The sequence below is a fragment of the Hyperoodon ampullatus genome, assembly GCF_949752795.1.
Source record: "Hyperoodon ampullatus genome assembly, chromosome: 14".
Taxonomy (NCBI): domain Eukaryota; kingdom Metazoa; phylum Chordata; class Mammalia; order Artiodactyla; family Ziphiidae; genus Hyperoodon; species Hyperoodon ampullatus.
The window spans coordinates 75,272,340-75,292,632 of NC_136927.1; positions in this window are offsets into that span (position 1 = coordinate 75,272,340).

Below are 20,293 nucleotides of genomic sequence, written 5' to 3' on the forward strand. Positions count from 1 at the left end.
TTTGCATATCCAGGTTATGCAAACCCTGGAATGTTGGGGTTTATTTGTTACAGTAGCTCATGTGACTCAGAGTGTTCAACCAAAACTATAGTCTCCGAAGGGCAGATCTTCCAAGCTGATCTATTAAGGGACAGTTAATCTCACTTGTAAATTCTCTGAGAGCAGAGATCATATGATTCACATTTTCTTTCTTTTAAAAATAAATTTATTGGGCTTCCCTGGTGGCGCAGTGGTTGAGAGTCTGCCTGCCGATGCAGGGGACACGGGTTCGTGCCCCGGTCCGGAAAGATCCCACATGCCGCGGAGCAGCTGGGCCCATAAGCCGTGGCTGCTGAGCCTGCATGTCCGGAGCCTGTGCTCCACAACGGGAGAGGCCACAGAGTGAGAGGCCCGCATACCGCAAAAAAAAAAAAAAAAATTATTTATTTTTGGCTGCGTTGGGTCCTTGGTGCGCGGGCTTCTCATTGTGGTGGCTTCTCTTGTTGCAGAGCATGGGCTCTAGGCACATGGACTTCAGTAGTTGTGGCACGTGGGCTTCAGTAGTTGTGGCGTGCGGGCTCTAGAGCGCAGGCTCAGTAGTTGTGGCGCACGGGCTTAGTTGCTCCGCAGCATGTGAGATCTTCCCGGACCAGGGCTCGAACCCGTGTCCCCTGCATTGGCAGGCGGATTCTTAACCACTGCACCACCAGGGAAGCCCAATGCACATTTTCTTAATCCCCCATAAGGTGAAGCACCATGTTTCTTTGTTTTCCAAAGTCATATGACTCCGTGGATTGGAAGAGAATTTGTGTCCTTTTGTAATCTTTCCAAGGCATGTTTATTGGACCAGAAAGCACCAGCTTCCGCATTCTCATCCCATGTGTTCTGGGGTAGAAGTTACCTTACCCAATGCTCCAGACTTGGGTTCTGATTGACTTAAGCCAATCAATGTATTTTCATTCCCATAACATCAGTCTTTGGGTCACAGATGGGCAAATAACCAAGTCAGAGCTGATGTGATACAGGACAGTAGCTGAGGCTCCTGCAGGGAAACAATTTCTTCTCTTTCAAGAGAGAATCCTGTATAGATTCTCACTTTGCCCAGGTGGTGGTGTAGGTTTGTGAGACTTCAGCTACAGTTAAGTCCCCTACATACGAACCTTCACGTTGCAAACTTTCAAAGATGCAAACGTATCCCTGTATGCCAGCTGTTGTATTGTTCTATTGTACTTTTCAAAGTACTGTAAGATTAAAAATGTTTTCTTTATTTTTGTGTTTGTTTTTATGTATTATTTGTGTGAAAAGTATTATAAACCTATTACTGTACAGTACAGTATTATACAGCCAATTGTGTTAGTTGGGTACCTAGGCTAACTTTGTTGGACTTATGAACACGCTCTCAGAATGGAACTTGTTCGTATGTAGGGGACTTACTGTACTGCAGTCACTTTGCTAACAAGAGAGAAATGCTTGGAGCTGTCAAGGAGCCGCAGGTAGAGATGGTTCCCGGGGGCCTCGGACCCATCTCCCTGGAAATACATGGCCACCAGGAGGAAACCTGGTCACAACCAGAATTCTGATTTTAAAAAGGAGAATTTTTTTGAGTAGGCCAACAATAATGTCTGCAATTATAGATATTTAATTATAGATATTTGTATATAGATATATCAGTCAATTGTAAATAACAGAAAACCAAAAAGAAAAAAAAAGTTAGGGAGTAATTGATTGGTTTGCACTTCTCAAAAGTTCAGGTGCATCAGCCTCAGACATGGCTGGATCCAGGCAACAATGCCATCAATACATGGTCTCACTTTTCATCTTTTGTCTCTGTTTTCCTGAGTGCTGGCTTTATTCTCAGGTGAAGAGAATAAAGTGATGGCCCCAGAAGCTACAAGCTTATTCCCTACTTAGCAACTCTAAGGCAGTTGTTCTAACAAAAGTTTAAGAATTGGCTTGGATCACAACGCTGTCCTTGAACCAGTCAGTGTACCCAAGCTCTCATTGGCCAAGTCTAAATCTTGCACTTATCTCTTGAACCAGCAAGGTCATTACAATCTCCAAACAGATTAATAATGTGGGAAAAGAAGCCAAAATGCTACTACATTGGACTCTGAGTAACTGAATGACCCTAAGGGCACCTCCTGGTCCCAACACACTTTGCACCAAGGCAGCAGGGTTCTGAAGCTCCTCAGGCTTTCTCTGGTTCCTTCACTGATTGCTACCTGAGGATGAGACTTGTTCTCTGTTTCTCTGTACTTAGTTCCTTAGGCCAGTGCTTCTCAAAGCCTACACCTGGGGGTTGGGGGTGGGAGTCCTTTTAAAATTCAGATTCTTTTTTTTTTTTTTTTTTTTTTTTTTGCGGTACGCAGGCCTCTCACTGCTGTGGCCTCTCCCGCTGCGGAGCACAGGCTCCGGACGCGCAGGCTCGGCAGCCATGGCTCACGGGCCCATGTGGGATCTTCCCGGACCGGGGCACGAACCCGTGCCCCCTGCATCGGCAGGCGGACCCTCAACCGCTGCGCCACCAGGGAAGCCCCAGATTCTTTTTTTTTAAAAAAATTATTTATTTATTTGGTGGCACCAGGTCTTAGTTGTGGTTCTCCAGCTCCTTAGTTGTGGCATGCGAACTTTTAGTTGCAGCATGCATGTGAGATCTAGTTCCCTAGCCAGGGATTGAACCCAGGCCCCCTGAATTGGGAGCACAGAGTCTTAACCACTGCGCCACCAGGGAAGTCCCTAAAATTCAGATTCTGATTTAGCATATCTGAGTTGGAACCCGAGAATCTATGTTTCCATGGACCACACTCTGAGTAGCAAAGGGTCAGCATGCTTCCTGGATGTGATCTCAGCCTTCCAAAGGAAACCAGTTGGGTTAGGAAGAAAAGCCAATTGGGTTAGAAAAGAAAAAGATCATATGAACTTTCCTTTTTAAAGAGACTTAAATTAAAAGGTGAATCAACTTAAGAAAAAAAATTAAATAATTAATAATAAAATGATTTGTGGCCATGGCAAAATTCCAAAAGGCATTACATGACCGTCTGAAATTTGGGGAAATCTGGTAGAGCCAGTCTTTCTTCTGGACTTTATTTGGCTGAACCAAGCTGGCCAAAGATTCATTGCATGAAAGCTGGTGCTAGAGAAATCTTTCAAAGACAGACAGCTGCTGCTTCCTCCAGGTGGAGCTTCAAAGTCCAAACAGCTTTTATTTATGGCCTCTTTAAACCTGGGGGGCTATTTTTTCAAAATAAGATCTTCAGTTTTGGGAGAGAAGGCATTTTGTATACTAACTGCCAGTTGCAAGAACCAAGTGGCCAAGGCATCTGGCTTTTGAAGTCTTGCCAAACAGACTTATTTATAAAAGTTAGCAGCCCAGGCAAGACCCAGAGAGGCATCAAGAATCTAAGGCCTGGAAAGGTCCTAGCTTGTTTATTTTCAGAAAGCTTGCCTTTGCTCACCAGGCAGATTTATATCCCACTCAGTGGTGGAAAGATTGTGTGTGTGTGTCCCTCTTTTCCTCTTCTTTTGCTTCATCCATTATAAACACCTAATTTTCAAGGAACTCTGGCTCATGTCACCTAGGATGTACTTTTGATTTACCCCTGGAGCATCAAATATTTATTTCCGAGGGGTTTGACAGGCAGAAAGAGTGCCCACCAGCCCCAGAGGGGAAGTTTAAGCATGTTTCTTTTGTCACCTCTGTTCGCACCAGTGTCTCCCTAAAATCACACCTCATTTGGATTAATTTAGTGAGAAGTGAAAACTGACAAAGAAAAAAAATGCATCTTTATTCTACAACATGGTTGCTAAATCTGGTTAAGATAAACATACTGCTAAATCTGGATAATGGGGGATATTTTTAAAATGCAGATTCTGATTCAGCAGATCTGAGTTGGGGCCTGAGAACCTATATTTCCACACTTTGTTTTCATTTATTTATTTATTTATTTTTTATTATTATTATTTTTTTTTTTGCGGTACACGGGCCTCTCACTGCTGTGGCCTCTCCCGTTGTGGAGCACAGGCTCCAGACGTGCAGGCTCAGTGGCCATGGCTCACGGGCCCAGCTGCTCCGCGGCATGTGGGATCTTCCCGGACCGGGGCACGAACCCACGTCCCCTGCATCGGCAGGCGGACTCTCAACCACTGCGCCACCAGGGAAGCCCTATTTATTTATTTTTATTGAACATAGTTGAGTTACAGTGTTGTGCTAATTTCTGCTCTACAGCAGAGTAACTCAGTTACACACAAATATATATTCTTTTTTTTTTTTTTTTTCTTTTGGCTGTGCTGAGCAGCATGTGGGATCTTAGTTCCCCAACCAGGGATCGAACCTGTGCCCCCTGCAGTGGAAGTGCAGGGCCTTAACCACTGGACCACCAAAGAAATCCCTATACATTCTTTTCATATATTCTTTTCCATTCTGGTTTATCCCAGGAGATTGGATATAGTTTCCTGTGCAATACAGTAGGACCTTGTTCTTTATCCATTCTAAACCTAATAGTTTGCATCTACTAACTGCAGACTCCCAGTCCATCCCTCTCCCTCCCTGCCTACCCCTTGGCAACCACAAGTCTGTTCTCTATGGCTGTGAGTCTGTTTTGTAGATATGTTCATTTGTGTCATATTTTAGATTCCACATATAAGTGATACTGTACAGTATTTGTCTTTCTCTTTCTGACTTAACTTCACTTAGTATGATAATCTCTAGGTCCATCCATGTTGCTGCAAATGGCATTATTTCATTCTTTTTCATGGCTGAGTAGTATTCCATAGTATATATGTACCACATCTTCTTTATCCATTCATTTGTTTTTTTATTTTTATTTTTTTTTTGGCTGAGTTGGGTCTTCATTGCTGCACGTGGGCTTTATCTAATTGTGGCGGGCGGGGGCTACTCTTCATTGCAGTGCATGGGCTTCTCCTTGCAGTGGCTTCCCTTGTTGCGGAGCACAGGCTCTAGGCATGCAGGCTTCAGTAGTTGTGGTACGCAGGCTCAGTAGTTGTGGTGCATGGCTTAGTTGCTCCGCGGCACATGGAATCTTCCCGGACCAGGGCCAGGGCTTGAACCCGTGTCCCCTGCATTGGCAGGCAGACTCCTAACCACTGTGCCACCAGGGAAATCCCTCCATTCATTTGTTGATGGACATTTAGGTTGTTTCCATGTCTTGGTTATTGTGAATAGTGCTGCTATGAACATGGGGTGCATGTATCTTTTCAAATTATAGTTTTGTCTGGATATATGCCCAGGAGCTGGATTGCTGGATCATGTGGTAGTTCTATTTTTAGTTTTCTGAGGAACCTCCATACTGTTTTCCATAGTGGCTGCACCAGTTTACATTCCCACCAACAGTGTAGAAAGGTTCCCTTTTCCCCACACCCTCTCCAGCATTTGTTATTTGTAGACTTTTTAATGATGGCCATTCTGACTGGTGTGAGGTGGTACTCATTGTAGTTCTGATTTGCATTTCTCTAATAATTACTGATGTTGAGCATCTTTTCATGTGCCTACTGGCCATCTGTATGTCTCCTCTGGAGAAATGTCTATTAAGGTCTTTTGCCCATTTTTCGATTGGGTTGTTTTTTTTGTTGTTGTTGAGTTGTATGAGCTGTTTATATATTTTGGAGATTAAGCCCTTGTTGGTCGCATCATTTGCAAATATTTTCTCCCATTCTGTAGGTCATCTTTTCTTTTTCTTTTCTTTTTTTTTTATGGTTTCCTTTGTTGTGCAAAAGCTTGTAAGTTTGATTAGGTCCCATTTGGGTTTTTTTTGTGTTTTTTTTTGCGGTACGCGGGCCTCTCACTGCTATGGCCTCTCCCGCTGCGGAGCACAGGCTCCGGACGCGCAGGCTCAGTGGGCATGGCCCATGGGCCCAGCCGCTCCGCGGCATGTGGGATCTTCCCAGACCGGGGCACGAACCCGTGTCCCCTGCATTGGCAGGCGGACTCTCAACCACTGCGCCACCAGGGAAGCCCCCATTTGTTTATTTTTGTTTTTATTTCTATTGCCTTGGGAAACTGACCTAAGAAAACATTGGTACAATTTATGTCAGAGACTGTTTTGCCTATGCTATCTTCTAAGAGTTTTATGGTGTCATGTCTTAACGTTTAAGTCTTTAAGCCATTTGGAGTTTATTTTTGTGCACAGTGTGAGGGTGTGTTCTAACTTCATTGATTTACATGTCCATGGACCACACTTTGAGTAGCAAGCAAGAAAAAATGATCTTGCTCCATCTTCTATGCCTGGAAAGTGAGGAAAAAGAAACCCATACTAATCCTTTGGCTTACTGTGACCAAATCAAATCTCTGCTGGGCTGGCTTTCTCCTTCCCTCCCTCCCTCCCTCCCTCCTTCCCTTTCTTCTTTCCTTCCTTCCTTCTTTCCCCACTTCCTTCCTTCCTTCCTTTCTTCCTAAACTTTATTGAATACTTCCTGTGGCACTGCTTTTTGTTGGGGTATAGTGAAAACCAAAACAGTAGTAATCTCAGTTCAGATGGAGTTCAATTTCTAGGTAGGAGTGACAAACTCAAATGCACAGTAGGAGCCAGGGATGTGATGGATAGAGCTGGCTCCCGTGAAGACAATAGGTGATAACCTTCCATCAGCCTCTGTGTCTGGGAGACATTGGGGAATGGTGGGGACCTGGCAAACTGGAGAGCCCATACCCCTCTCCTGGTCCTCCTATTGGCCATGCAGGAAAGTAGACCCTGTTTTTCCACACCTTCATGTACATATCTCAAATGAAGCCAAATTTGACTGCAAGTTAGATCCTTATATGAAATCTATAAATATTCAAATACTGGCAAGTAATTTAGACTTTTTAACAAGTCTAAAAAATTGTATGGGCCAAACAGAACATGGCTGTGTTCTAGATTTGACCAAATCTAAAAGAGCAGCTTCAAAAAAAAAAAAAAAGGAATTCCCTGATGGTCCAGTGATTAGGATTCAGCATTTTCACTGCGGGGACCCAGGTTCGATCCCTGGTCGGGGAAGATCTCACAAAATTTGCAGCCAATAAACAAAGACACAAAAATGAAAAGAGCAGCTTCAAACATTTTTGATCTTGATTCACTGTTAGAAATACATTTTATATCATGGTGGTACACACAGACACTCACTCGTGAAATGAAAGTTTTCAGAATCCTTTCCTTTACTACTTGTGATGTAGTATTTTCTTTCCTATCCTATCCTATCCTATCCTAATCTACTCTTTAAAAGACTGATTGGAAAGATTAAATTGCTTTCAAGACCCATTAATGAGTCTTTGCATGATGTATGGAAAACTGAGTCAGGGCATGAGTCGCAATGGAGCTCTGCTCTGGCTACACATGAAATCAATTAACTGGAGAACTTAAAAAAAATACTGATGCTTGGGCTCTACCCCAACCAGTAAAACTAGATTGCCTGGGCATTGGAAGGTTTCCAGTGCTTCAGGTGATTCTAATTTATGGTCGGTACTGAGTATCCCTGTTCTGTATTCTGGTCAGGACCTCTGACCTGAATTCTAATCAGGTTCTGGTATTTTCTAGCTGTGTGTCCTTTGGCAGTTTGCTTAGCCAGGGGCTCCTTTTCCCCAGCTGTAAGATGGGAATAATGTACAGTACATAGCTTGCGGAGTTGGTCAAGGTTTAAATAAAATATGTAAATAGTTTTGCTCTGGGACCTAGTACTGTACTGTATATGTGGCAGGTGCCCAGTAAATAGGGGCTATTGTTATGCATGGGAAAGACAAACTTAAAGAAATGAGTTATTCAGGGCCTCAGTCAGACCTTTTTTTTTTTTTGTGGTACGTGGGCCTCTCACTGTTGTGGGCCTCTCACTGTTGTGGCCTCTCCCGTTGCGGGGCACAGGCTCTGGACGCGCAGGCTCAGCGGCCATGGCTCACGGGCCCAGCTGCTCCGCGGCATGTGGGATCTTCCTGGACCGGGGCACGAACCCACGTCCCCTGCATCGACAGGCAGACTCTCAACCACTGCGCCACCACGGAAGCCCCAGACCTTTTATTTAAAGACAACAGCTTCTGTTTGCTGTTTTCTACCTGCTGCTTCTGACTGCATGGGCAAGTGCTAGGGCTTACGGGCAGTCCTGGAGTTCGAAGGAAAGATGCTGGCAGAGCTCTGAGTTGAGGTACATACCGCAGATGTGTGATTGTTGTTAAAATAATAATAGTGGTAATAATGGTAACACATGTGGGGTGACCAACTGTCCTGGGGTCCCTAGGACTGAAGGGTTTACCAGAGGGTGAGCCTTATCTAAGTAGGTATCCAACTCATCTCAATTTGCCCAAGACGTACCCTATTTAAAAAAATATTTTATTGAAGTATAGTTGATTTACGTTGTATTAATTTCTGCCTACAGCAAAGTGATTCAGTTATCCATATATATATTCTTTTTCATATTCTTTTCCATTATGGTTTATCACAGAATATTGAATCTAGTTCCCTGTGCTGTACAGTAGGACCTTGCTGTGTATCCATTCTCTATGTAATAGTTTGTTATCTGCTAACCCCAAACCCCCATTCCTTCCCTCCCCCCTCCCCTTGGCAACCACAAGCCTGTTCTCTATATCTGTGAAGACAACGCTATTTTAGCACTGTAACCCACAGGCCAAATCCAGCCCACTCCCAGTTTTTGAAAATGTTATTGAGTTAATTGTAGGTTCGTGTGCAGTTATAAGAAATAATACAGGGAGATCTCTTGTGCACTTTGCCCATTTTCCCCAAATGATAACATTATGTAATACTATAGTATAATATCACATTCAGGGTATTGACACTAATACAATCCACCATTTTACTTGCTGTACTCGTGTGTGTGTGTGTGTGTGTGTGTGTTTATTAATTCTAAACAATTTTACCACTTGTGGTTTGTGTATCTACCACCACAGTCAAGATACCACACAATTTCAACACCACAGGGATCCTTCATGTTTCCCTTTATAACCACACCCACCTCTCTCCCAGGTTATGCCCCAAACCTCATCCCTAACCACAGGCAACCACTAATCTGTCCTCCATTTCTAAAAATGTCATTTCAAAAATGTTGTACAGGGCTTCCCTGGTGGCGCAGTGGTTGAGAGTCCGCCTGCCGATGCAGGGGACACAGGTTCGTGCCCTGATCCGGGAAGACCCCACATGCCGCGGAGTGGCTGGGCCCGTGAGCCATGGCCGCTGAGCCTGCGCGTCCGGAGCCTGTTCTCCGCAACGGGAGAGGCCACAGCAGTGAGAGGCCCGCGTACCGCAAAAAAAAAAAAAAAAAAAGGGAAAAAAAAATGTTGTACAATTGGAACCATATAGTATGTAACTTTGGAAATTTTTTTTTTTTCTGCTCAGCATAATTCCCTGGACATTCAGGAGAGTCATCTAAATGATCATGTGTCTCAATAGTTTGTTCCTTTTTATTGCCGAGGGGTATTTAGTGGTAAGGATGTGCCACAGTTTAACTCTTTACCTGTTGAAGCACATCTGGGCTGGTCCCAGTCTTTGGCTCCACTTCCTGTTTCTGTATACAGTTTTATTGATGCGCGGTCACACCCATTCATTTACATATTATCTACAGCTGCTTTCCAGATTCCACTAGACCACAGACCATAGGGCCTACAGCCTGAAATATTTACTATCTGGCTCTTTTTTTTTTGGCTGTGCTGGGTCTTTGTTGCAGCACTCGGGCTTCTCTAGTTGCGGCACATGGGCTCTAGAGCTTGCGGGCTCAGTAGATGCGGTGCATGGGCTTAGTTGTGATAAGTGGGATCTTAGTTCTCTGACCAGGGCTCAAACCCGGACCCCCTGCATTGGGAGCCTGGAGTCTTAACTGCTGGACCACTAGGGTAGTCCCTGCTCTCTGGCTCTTTATAGAAAAAGCCTGCCAACCACTATTCTAAGCACTTAACGTATATTAACCTATTTAACCGTTACAGCATTCCTATGCTATTGTCAGGATCATAATCTTCATTTTGCAAAGGAAGAAACTGAGGCACAGAGAAATTAAGTAATCTGTTCAAGGTCACAGAGTTGAGGCAGATCTTGAACCCAGATGGTCTGGCTCTGGGGGCTGCCCCTTAGCCAGTCCTCTCTCTTAACTCAAGGTATGGGAACACAAACAGGACAGGCAGGAAAGAGGCAGCAGCTGAGCTACCGGGGTTTTTCTTTGAGGGCTGAAAGGATAATAGGATTTAGCCTGTGGTCGTTTGCTTTCTTAGGAGAGTAATGCTTGGAACAGAGCTAAAACTTCTCACCAATTTGAATTTAACAATTCAATATAGGGTTTCTTACATTTTCCCAGGATTTAACTAAGGCTTAGGCCCCAGGTCCTGGTCACCTGGTTTCCACAGCTTATTGGCAACTGGAAAATTAGCACAGCCAGTTGTTGTTTTTGTTTATCTCCCAAGGATTTTCAGATAAGTAGAGACCCGATCCTAGAGACAACACTTTGGACCAGGGGGAAGCTAAACGGTGGGTTTAAAACGAAATACCTTCATTTTATTTTATTTATTTTTTGGCTGTGCTACACGGCTTGCAGGATCTTAGTTCCCCGACCAGGGATCGAACCCAGGCCCCAGCAGTGAACTTCCTAACCACTGGACTGCCAGGGAGCTCCCAAAATACCTTCATTTTAGCTGGGCATAACACTATGAGATGAGAATATTTGGGTCTCCCTTAGGGCCATAAACTATCCTGATTTTCCCAGGATTGAGGCGGGTTTCTGTCAAGTAAGTGTTAAAACCAGGAAAGGCCCCTGGCAGACAGGGATGAGTTGTTCACCCTAGTCCCAGCCCAGATTTGGAGGGCAGAGGGGGGATTTCTTTTTTTTTTTTTAATTGATTCATTTATTTTTGGTTGCATTGGGTCTTCATTGCTGCGTGTGGTCTTTCTCTAGTTGTGGCGAGCAGGGGGCTACTCTTCGTTCCAGTGCGAGGGCTTCTCATTGTGGTGGCTTCTCTTATTGTGGAGCACGGGCTCTAGGCGTGCGGGCTCAGTAGTTGTGGCACACAGCCTCAGTAGTTGTGGCGCGCAGGCTCAGTAGTTGTGGCGCATGGGCTTTGTTGCTCCGTGGCATGTGGGATCTTCCCGGACCAGGGCTTAAACCCATGTCCCCTGCATTGGCAGGCATATTCTTAACCACTCCGCCACCAGGGAAGTCTCCAGAGGGGGGAATTTCAAAAGACAAAGATTAGGTACTTCCCTGGTGGTCCAGTGGTTAAGACTTCATGCTTCCAATTCAGGGGGTGCCTGTTTGATTCCTGATGGGGAAGCTAAGATCCCACATGCCATGTGGCCAAAAAAGGAAAAAGAAAAAAAAGAAAAGACAAAGATTAAAAGAAGCAACATTTCTATTCTTTCTTTGGTTTGTTCTTTTTTCAGGGACAATCTGAGGGCTCCACGCACACAGAGAGGCTCTTCACCTGTAAGTAAGCCAGCCTCTATCTCCTGAGGAAAAGGGCCCTACCCTACCGCATGGAATAGTCATCATCATGTTCAGGAAATCCATCATGAACATAAAACTATTTGCTACTACGCCCTCTCATGGTCAAATTGCCCCAGCTGTCCCAATAAAATTCTTTATAGCTGCTTTAAAAAAAAAACAAACAAAAAGAAATAAGAGTCAAGGATCAAATATTGCATTTAATTGTCATATCTCCTTTGTGTCTCTTTTAATCTAGATGTAGTCCAGCTCCCTGGCCTTCCTTTGCCTTTCAAGACAGTTATTGTTATTTATTCAGAGTCTAGGCCAGTTCTACAGGATGTCCCTTAATTTGGATTTGTCTGATTGTTTTTCCAGGTTTAGATTCAGGTTAAATATTTGGCAAAATACTACAAAGGTGATGGTGTGTGTGTCCTTCTTGGGAATGATTTTTAAATTTATAAGAGCTGGCAGCCCAGCCCCTTAGAGGGGAAAATATTAAAATCACTGAGAGGAGAAGTACCTTGGTCAAGATCATATCTGCTCCTTTGTTGGTGAATCCAGACTCTAATTCTGGTCTCTGTGTCCCTCTGCACCTATGTAGTTGGTCTGTCTTCTCTGTTCTTAGAAATGGACTTATTTATTTATTTATTTTATTTTTATTTTTGACTGTGTTGGGTCTTCATTGCTGCACACAGGCTTTCTCTAGGTGCAGCGAGCGGGGGCTACTCTTCGTTGTGGTGCGTGGGCTCCTCATTGCGGTGGCTTCTCTTGTTGCAGAGCCGGGCTCTAGGCACGTGGGCTTCAGTAGTTGCAGCACGCAGGCTCAGTAGTTGTGGCTCACGGGCCCTAGAGCACAGGCTCAGTAGTTGTGACGCACGGGCTTAGTTGCTCCACAGCATGTGGGATCTTCCCGGACCAGGGCTTGAACCTGTGTCCCCTGCACTGGCAGGATTCTTAACCACTGCGCCACCAGGGAAGCCCAGAAATCGACCTTTTAACCTCCCTCCAAAGTATACTTCTTTTGTTTTTGGTCAGAACTCTGCTTTAAAAAACAGTAACAGCAACAGCAAGAAAAACCTTTTTTCCTCATTACTTTTGCACAACAAGGCTTGGACTGCTATTGTTTGCTGCAAACTTCTTTGCATCCATTTCTTCCTCTTTTCAAGATAAGGCCTGTTTTTTTCCCAGGGCTCAGGGAACCACACCTATAAGAGCTGTTCCAGGCACGTCCAGCATTGTTTCCCTTTTACTGATAAGGTTCCTTTGCTAAGAGCACTCCCTTTGTCTCTTACCTGTCTCCACTCTGAGCGTCACTTCTCTCTTAGTTTGATAGAATGGCCATTTCTGTGAGGATGCTAGTCAGTCATTCCTGTGTTGTGTATTCTTGAGAGCCAGTTAGCAACCATCCCCAGAATCGTGGCTTAAACCAAAGGTTCTAAAACTTGAAAATGCATCAGAACCACCCGGAAGGCTTGTTCAATCACTAATTGCTGGGTCCTACATCCAGAATTTCTGATTCAGTAGCTCTGGGGAGGGGTGGAGGATGTGCATTTCTAACATATTCTAGGCGATGCAGACGCTGCTGGTTCACAAGCTATACTTTAAGAATCATTGGCCTGGGAATTCCCTGGCGGTCCAGTGGTTAGGACTCGATGCTTTCACTGCTGTGGCCCCGGATTCGATCCCTGGGCCGGCAACTAAGATCCCGCAAGCCACGCAGCATGGCCAAAAATAAATAAATAAATAAAGGCTTACTGGCTTAAACTGGCGTTTATATAATATCCAGATGCTTCGATTGAAGTATTTTAAAGTAAATTACAGACATTATGACACCCTCAAAACCTGACAATGCCCTCTTCCCAGGGGCTCAAAACCTCTACTTTCCCTTCTTCTCACATCTAATCGGTCTTGAAGTTTTCTCTGTTCTAGCGTGCATAGATACCCCAAATCCGTCCCTTTCTCCTACACCATCGAAGTCCAGGCTCACATCCCCTCTCAACTGAATGCTGCAGCCACTTTCTCTCTGGTGTCCTCTCCCACTCCTGCCCCCAACCCCCAGTCGCCCAAGTGATCTTTTTTTTTTTTTTTGGTACGCGGGCCTCTCACTGTTGTGGCCTCTTCCGTTTTGGAGCACAGGCTCCGGACGCGCAGGCTCAGCGGCCATGGCTCACGGGCCCAGCTGCTCCGCGGCCAAGTGATCTTTGAAACATGCAAGTCAGATCATGTCACTCTGCTGAAAACACATCAGTGGCTATTGCTATTAGAATAAATTGCAGACTTCTTTTACAACCAGCCAGAACCTGCATGTCCCAGCCCCTGCCTCCCTGCCTGGAGTTATCACTTACTTCTGTGCTGGAGTCCTCCAGGCCCTGTGCACACCAAACCATTTGCTTGAAGAAATGGGTAACCCTGGTTACCTCTAGGGAGGGAACCTCATTAATATATTATCTATTGAAATAAATAAACAAATAAATACAATAAAAAATGTACTAAAGAAGTAGTTCTGTGATTGCTCTCTAGCCTATCATAATAATCCATGTATTTCTTTTCTTTCTTTTTTTTTTTTTTTTTTTTGGCCTTAACATGCAGCATACAGGATTCCCCCACCAGAGGCTGAACTCGTGTCCCCTGCAGTGGAAGCATGGAATTTTAACCACTGGACTGCCAGGGAAGTCCCCATGTATTTCTTTTATATAGCACTGATCACAATCTGTAATTAACTTGCTTCTGTATTCAACTTTTATTTCCCACCCCTCCCCCATCACTAAATTACAAACCCCCTGAGAGCAGAGAGTGTGCTCACTGGGGCTCACCATTCTCTTCCCAGGGGTTAGCAGAGTGCCTGGTGGGTGGTAGTAAGTTCACAAATGTTGAATGAATGGATTTTGTAAAATGGAGGCAAAATGGGGAGGAATGTGTACTGAAATCACCTGGGTATTCAGAACCTGCATACCTGAACTCCAGACCTGTTGGGACGGAGTCTTCCGGGGTTCATTACTGTGTAATGCGCTTTGAATGCCCGAACTTCCTCTGCCAACTCCCGTGCCAAGTGGTTGTGGCTGCTTGAACATGTCAGAGTCAGCAAAATAATGCCGGAATTGTGTTCGCCGCATCAGGCCTTAGGTTTCCTGCCTGCAAAATGGGCAGAGTGAATTAAAGTTGGCTTCAGTCTTTCTTATGCTGTCTTTAGGATTTTTGCCATATCTGTGGATCACCAATAATATTTTTATTTTATTTTTTATTTTTTTGGCCAAGCCGCTCGGCTTGCAGGATCTTAGTTCCCCCACCAGGGATCGAACCCAGGCCCCAACAGTGAAAGCACAGGGTCCTAACCACTGGGCCGCCAGGGAATTCCCTACCAATAATATTTTTGTTCGTATTTTTCTTGAAATCAATTCACTTATTTTTAGTTATATACATTTTATTTCAAAAGGAAATGTTCTATCAATGTGTAAGCAGAAAACTTGCATCAAGACAAAAAATAGAGTAAAAATAAAAGCAGTGAAACAACATGTGTTTACATTTTAGGTAGCTACTGCTGCCTGCTGGAAACTTTAGCATTTCAGATGGCGTGTCCTTTGTAAAAAAAAAAGGAAATTACACTGAGATTTCTTACTAAAGGTGGAAGAATTGGAAGGTGATTGAAAAATGGGTGATTTTCTCACAGTGCTATTTAGTGATGTCTGGATATTTTACCAAGAATCATCTCACCTGCCCATGGGGAAATGTCTAATTCAAGCAGCTAATTTCAAAAGTGGAGAAAATGAGGCCAGAATAGGGAATGGAATTTCTCCAGGACACTCATTGGGAATTTATCAAGTGGTTTGGATTGTGAGCTTTGATAATAGGGGCTGCAGGGACTTCCTGGTGGTCCAGTGGTTAAGACTCCACGCTCCCAATGCAGGGGGCCCGGGTTCGATCCATGGTCAGGGAACAAGACCCCGAGTGTCACAACTAAAGATCCTGCAGGCGGCAACGAAGACCGGGTGCAGCCAAATAAATAAATAAATATTTTTTAAAAAAATAGGGGCTGCAGCCACATGTGTCTGGGACAGGGACTGGCACATAGTGTCACTCAAGAAATGTGTCTGCAATTACTAACATTTCTCTTATACAGTCATCATCGACTCCATGTACTTCCGGGGCAATTGACATTTGATCTTTTTTGTCCTTAACTGAACTTTCAGTTCTTTGAGGGCAGGGACTGTATCTCATATTTTACATAACAGCTTTTATTGAGATATAGTTCACATACCATTCAATTCATCCATTGAAAGTGTAAAATTCAAATAAAAAATATACTTACAAAATTAAAATGGTTTTTAGTGTATTCACAGAGCTGTGCAATTGTCATCACAATATTACTACACTTTCATCACCCCAAAAAGAAACCCTGTACCCACTAGCAGTCACTTTCCATCTCTCCCTCCCCTATCCTTTGGTAACCACTAACCTACTTTCTGTCTCTATGGTTTTGCTTATCAGGATGTTTCATATAAATGGAATCACAACATGTGACCTTTTGTGACTGGCTTCTTTCACTTAGCATAATGTTTCAAAGCTCACCATGTAGCATGTATCAGTACTTTATTCCTTTTTTTATGATTTTTAAAAAACTAATTAATTAATTGATTGATTTTTATTTTTGGTTGCATTAGGTCTTCGTTGCTGTGTGGGGGCTTTCTCTAGTTGCGGCGAGCAGGGGCTACTCTTCATTGCGGTGCACAGGCTTCTCGTGGTGGCTTCTCTAGTTGCAGAGCACAGGCTCTAGGTGCACGGGCTTCAGTAGTTGTGGTACACAGGCTCAGTAGTTGTGACTCGTGGGCTCTAGAGTGCAGGCTCAGTAGTTGTGGCACATGGGCTTAGTTGCTCTGTGGCATGTGGGATCTTCCCGGCCAGGGCTCGAACCTGTGTCCCCTGCATCATTGGCAGGCAGGTTCTTAACCACTGTGCCACCAGGGAAGTCCAAGTACCTTATTCCTTTTTATGACTAGATAATATTCCATCGATGGATATACCACATTTTATTGATACATTCATTGGTTGATGGACATTTGGGTTGTTTCTACTTTTGTGGTCTTACGAAGAGTGCTGCTATGAACATTCATGGCCAAGGTTTTGTGTGGACACATGTTTTCAGTTCTCTTGGGTAGATATCTAGAAGTGGATTGTGGAGTCACATGGTAACTCTAAGTTTAACCTTTTTAGGTTGTCTTCCAAAGCAGCTGCACTGTTTAAGTTGTACCTCATAATATTTTGTGTCTTATGTTACTTTGGAGCTTTTGGTTACAAGGTATGAAGACTCACTCAATGGACTTTGGGAAAGGGTGGGATTGTGGTAAGGATATTTGTAGGAGTCTTACGTGTGGCTTCATCCTTATAGAAAGCCAGCAACAGCCAAATAAAGAGGCCTCGCAGGAGAAGCAGAATCAGGATCATCTCACCTTATCCTGTTCAGCCATACTGCCTTCCTGCTGCTCCTGGGACGCCCCAAGTAAATTCCTGCCTTGGCTCCCTCTGTTGGCAATTCCCTTTCCTCAGATATTTTGAGGGCTGCCGTCTTGTCATCATTTGTGGGTCACCTCAAATGTCATCTCCTTTCTGGAGTCTGACCTGACTTCCTAAAGTAGCCTCACCAGTCTTTAGTCTCTCTGTTGGATCACCTGTATTATTTCTTTCATGGCATTGATCACTTTCTTATAGTATGTATGTGTTTACTTGGGGATTATTCATCCCTCTGCCCAGTCTCGCCACCCCCAGAACCTGAGCTCCCTGGAAACAGGCCTGTCTTGTTCACCCTTCCATCTTCTGTCCTGGAGTAAGTGGCTGTATGTCACCTTACATGGTAGAAGGGACTTGGCAGATGTAATGAACTCAAGGATTTTGACATGGAGGGATTATCTGGACTTATCCGAGTGGGTCCAATGTAACCACAGGGGTCGTTGTAAGAGGGAAGCTGGAGGGTCAGAATCAGAGATATGACAACGGAAGCAGAGGTGGGAGTGATGTGAGTGCTGGCTTTGAAGACAGAAGGAGGCCATGAGGCAAAGAATGTGGGCAGCTTCTGGAAGCTGGAAAGGCAAGGAAACTGAATCTTCCCTACAGCCTCCAGAAGCACGGCACCCTTCGATTTTAACCCCATAAGTCCCATTCCAAACTTGTGACATCCAAAAATGTAAGATAATATATTTGTGTTAAGCCACTACATTTGTGGCAAATTGTGAGAGCAGCAATAGGAAGTAAATACAGCACTCGATAAGCACTTGGCAAAAAGATGGATGAATGAAGAAGGCCTCACAGACACTTAGGTCCTACAGAGAGCTCTGCTGGCATTGACGCCATGGTCGCAGGGCACCACTTACCACTAGCAAAGTTAGAGCCCTGCCCTTAACCAAACTCCATTTCTTTCACTATTTTGGGGTGTCTAGGGGTCGTCTTCCTTCCCTTCCTGCCACCTACTAGTTTCCCTTACCCTCTACTGGCTTCTCTTACCCTCTACTCTGCTTGGTTCCTGGTCAAACTGGCTTGATGTTTATATATATATTTATATGTATCTATGTGTATATATGTGCATATGTGTTGTGTGTATATATATATATATATATATAATTTTTTTCACATATTTTGGTCCCTTCTGTGTCTTTACTTTATTTTAATTTTTTTAAATTAAGAAAAATTTTTTGGAGTATAGTTCATTTACAATGTTGTGTTAGTTTCTGCTGTACAGCAAAGTGAATCAGTTATACATATACATATATCCATGCTTTTTTAGATTCTTTTCCCATGTAGGTCATTACAGAATATTGAGTAGAGTTCCCTGTGCTATACAGTACATTCTTATTAGTTATCTATTTTATATATAGTAGTGTGTATATGTCAATCCCAATCTCCAGGGACTTCCCTGGTGGTCCAGTGGGTGAGACTCTGAGCTCCCAATGTAGGGGGCCAGGGTTCGATCCCTCGTCAGGAAACTAGATCCCACATGCTGTAGCTAAAGATCCTGCCTGCCACAAGTAAGACCTGGCGTAGCCAAATAAAAACAAACAAAAAATCCCAGTCTCCCAATTTCTCCCTCCCCTCTTCTGTGTCTTTAATAATGATATTCTATCTCTTCCATGGTTTTGATCCTAGCATCCTGTCTGCTGAAGTTCCTGGGGTCTAATACCACCTTTGCTTGGTGTGCTGATTCCAAGGATTGTTTCTGTGGGTTGTAATTTAGTATTGTGTGAGCCCAACGCCTCATTTCCTGTCCTCGAATTTTCATTTCAACCCGAGACCCTTGCTCTCCGAGACATCTCTCTCTCCTGGCCGTCATAGTATCAGTTCGCACTTAACTGGTTTGGTTTTTTGGTTCTATTTTTTTTTTTTTTTTGGCCTCTGGGGGTTTCCCTTACTTTCTTGCGAACTCAGTTATTCATTTCAAAGAATATTTGTTATCTTTTACCCAGAATTTTCAGATGTGTTTGTAGTCGTGGGTAGGGGGGTAGGGTGTTTCAGGTTATCTAAATCTGCTATATTGCTGGGAAAGAACTGCCTTCACTTTTCTTTTTTTCATATCGTTTCTTTGAGTCCTTTTTTAACTAGCTAATTCACTCTATAGTTTCTGATTTAAAGTCATCTTCAATGGAAATCTGACAAGTCAACCTGTTTGCTGTTTGGCCAAATATTTTTGTACCCAGCTACATCGGAAATCACTCACCAGCCGATGCATTGGCTGCCTTTGGGGCTGAGGTTCATATATGATCCAGTCAGCCGTGGTGTGAGCAGAAGTGTCCAGTCACACAATACCAAGGACAGTGACTTCTGCTCTTCCTTTAGAAGGGTCTGTGGGTGGGGCAGGTATTATGATTGGTACGTATGGCCATCTATCTTTAATAGAGTCTGCAATCCAGTTGATTAATAATAGCCAGAGGGTTTTTTTTTTTAAAGCTAGAATCTTAAATTGGCTTATCCCTTCATCCCTGGCATAGATATTGTTTTTATGCCCCAACACTTCCATTTCTCTGATGTTCCTACTCTGTAATTACTAAATAATTAGAAGAGGGGTTAATCCTTTTAAGTGAGCTTACTGTCATCACTTTAAAACTCAACTTCATTAAAAAAAAGAAACTCGGGGGCCTCCCTGGTGGCGCAGTGGTTGAGAGTCCGCCTGCCGATGCAGGGGATACGGGTTCGTGCCCCGGTCTGGGAGGATCCCATATACCGCGGAGCGGCTGGGCCCGTGAGCCATGGCTGCTGAGCCTGTGCATCCGGAGCCTGTGCTCCGCAACGGGAGAGGCCACAACAGTGAGAGGCCCGCGTACCACAAAAAAAAAAAAAAAAAAAAAGAAACTCGGGCTTCCCTGGTGGCGCAGTGGTTAAGAATCCGCCTGCCAATGCAGGGGACACGGGTTCAAGCCCTGGTCTGGGAAGATCCCACATGCTGCAAAGCAACTAAGCCTGTGCGCCACAACTACTGACCCTGCGTGCCACAACTACTGACCCTACGTGCCACAACTACTGAAGCCTGGGCACCTAAAGCCTGTGCTCCACAACATAGAGTAGCCCCTGCTCGCTGCAGCTAGAGAAAGCCCGCACGCAGCAACGAAGACCCAATGCAGCCAAAAATAAATAAATAAATTTATTTATTTAAAAAAAGAAAAATAATGGGCCAATCCCATGACATTGATTTCCAAACCCAAGAATGGGTTTTGACCCACCATCTGGAAAACATGATGTGTTCTCATGAAGCCAACTCCAGTATTGCCTTTTGGAGAAACTGATTTGGCCATCTTCAAGGATGTCCTTTCACAGCTGAGCCCCAAAGCTCCATCCTCAGTGATTCTTTCATTTTGAGACGCTGAACCGCCTTGATCCAAAACACAGCCATTGGGAATTCCCTGGTGGTCCAGTGGTTAGGACTCTGCACTTCCAC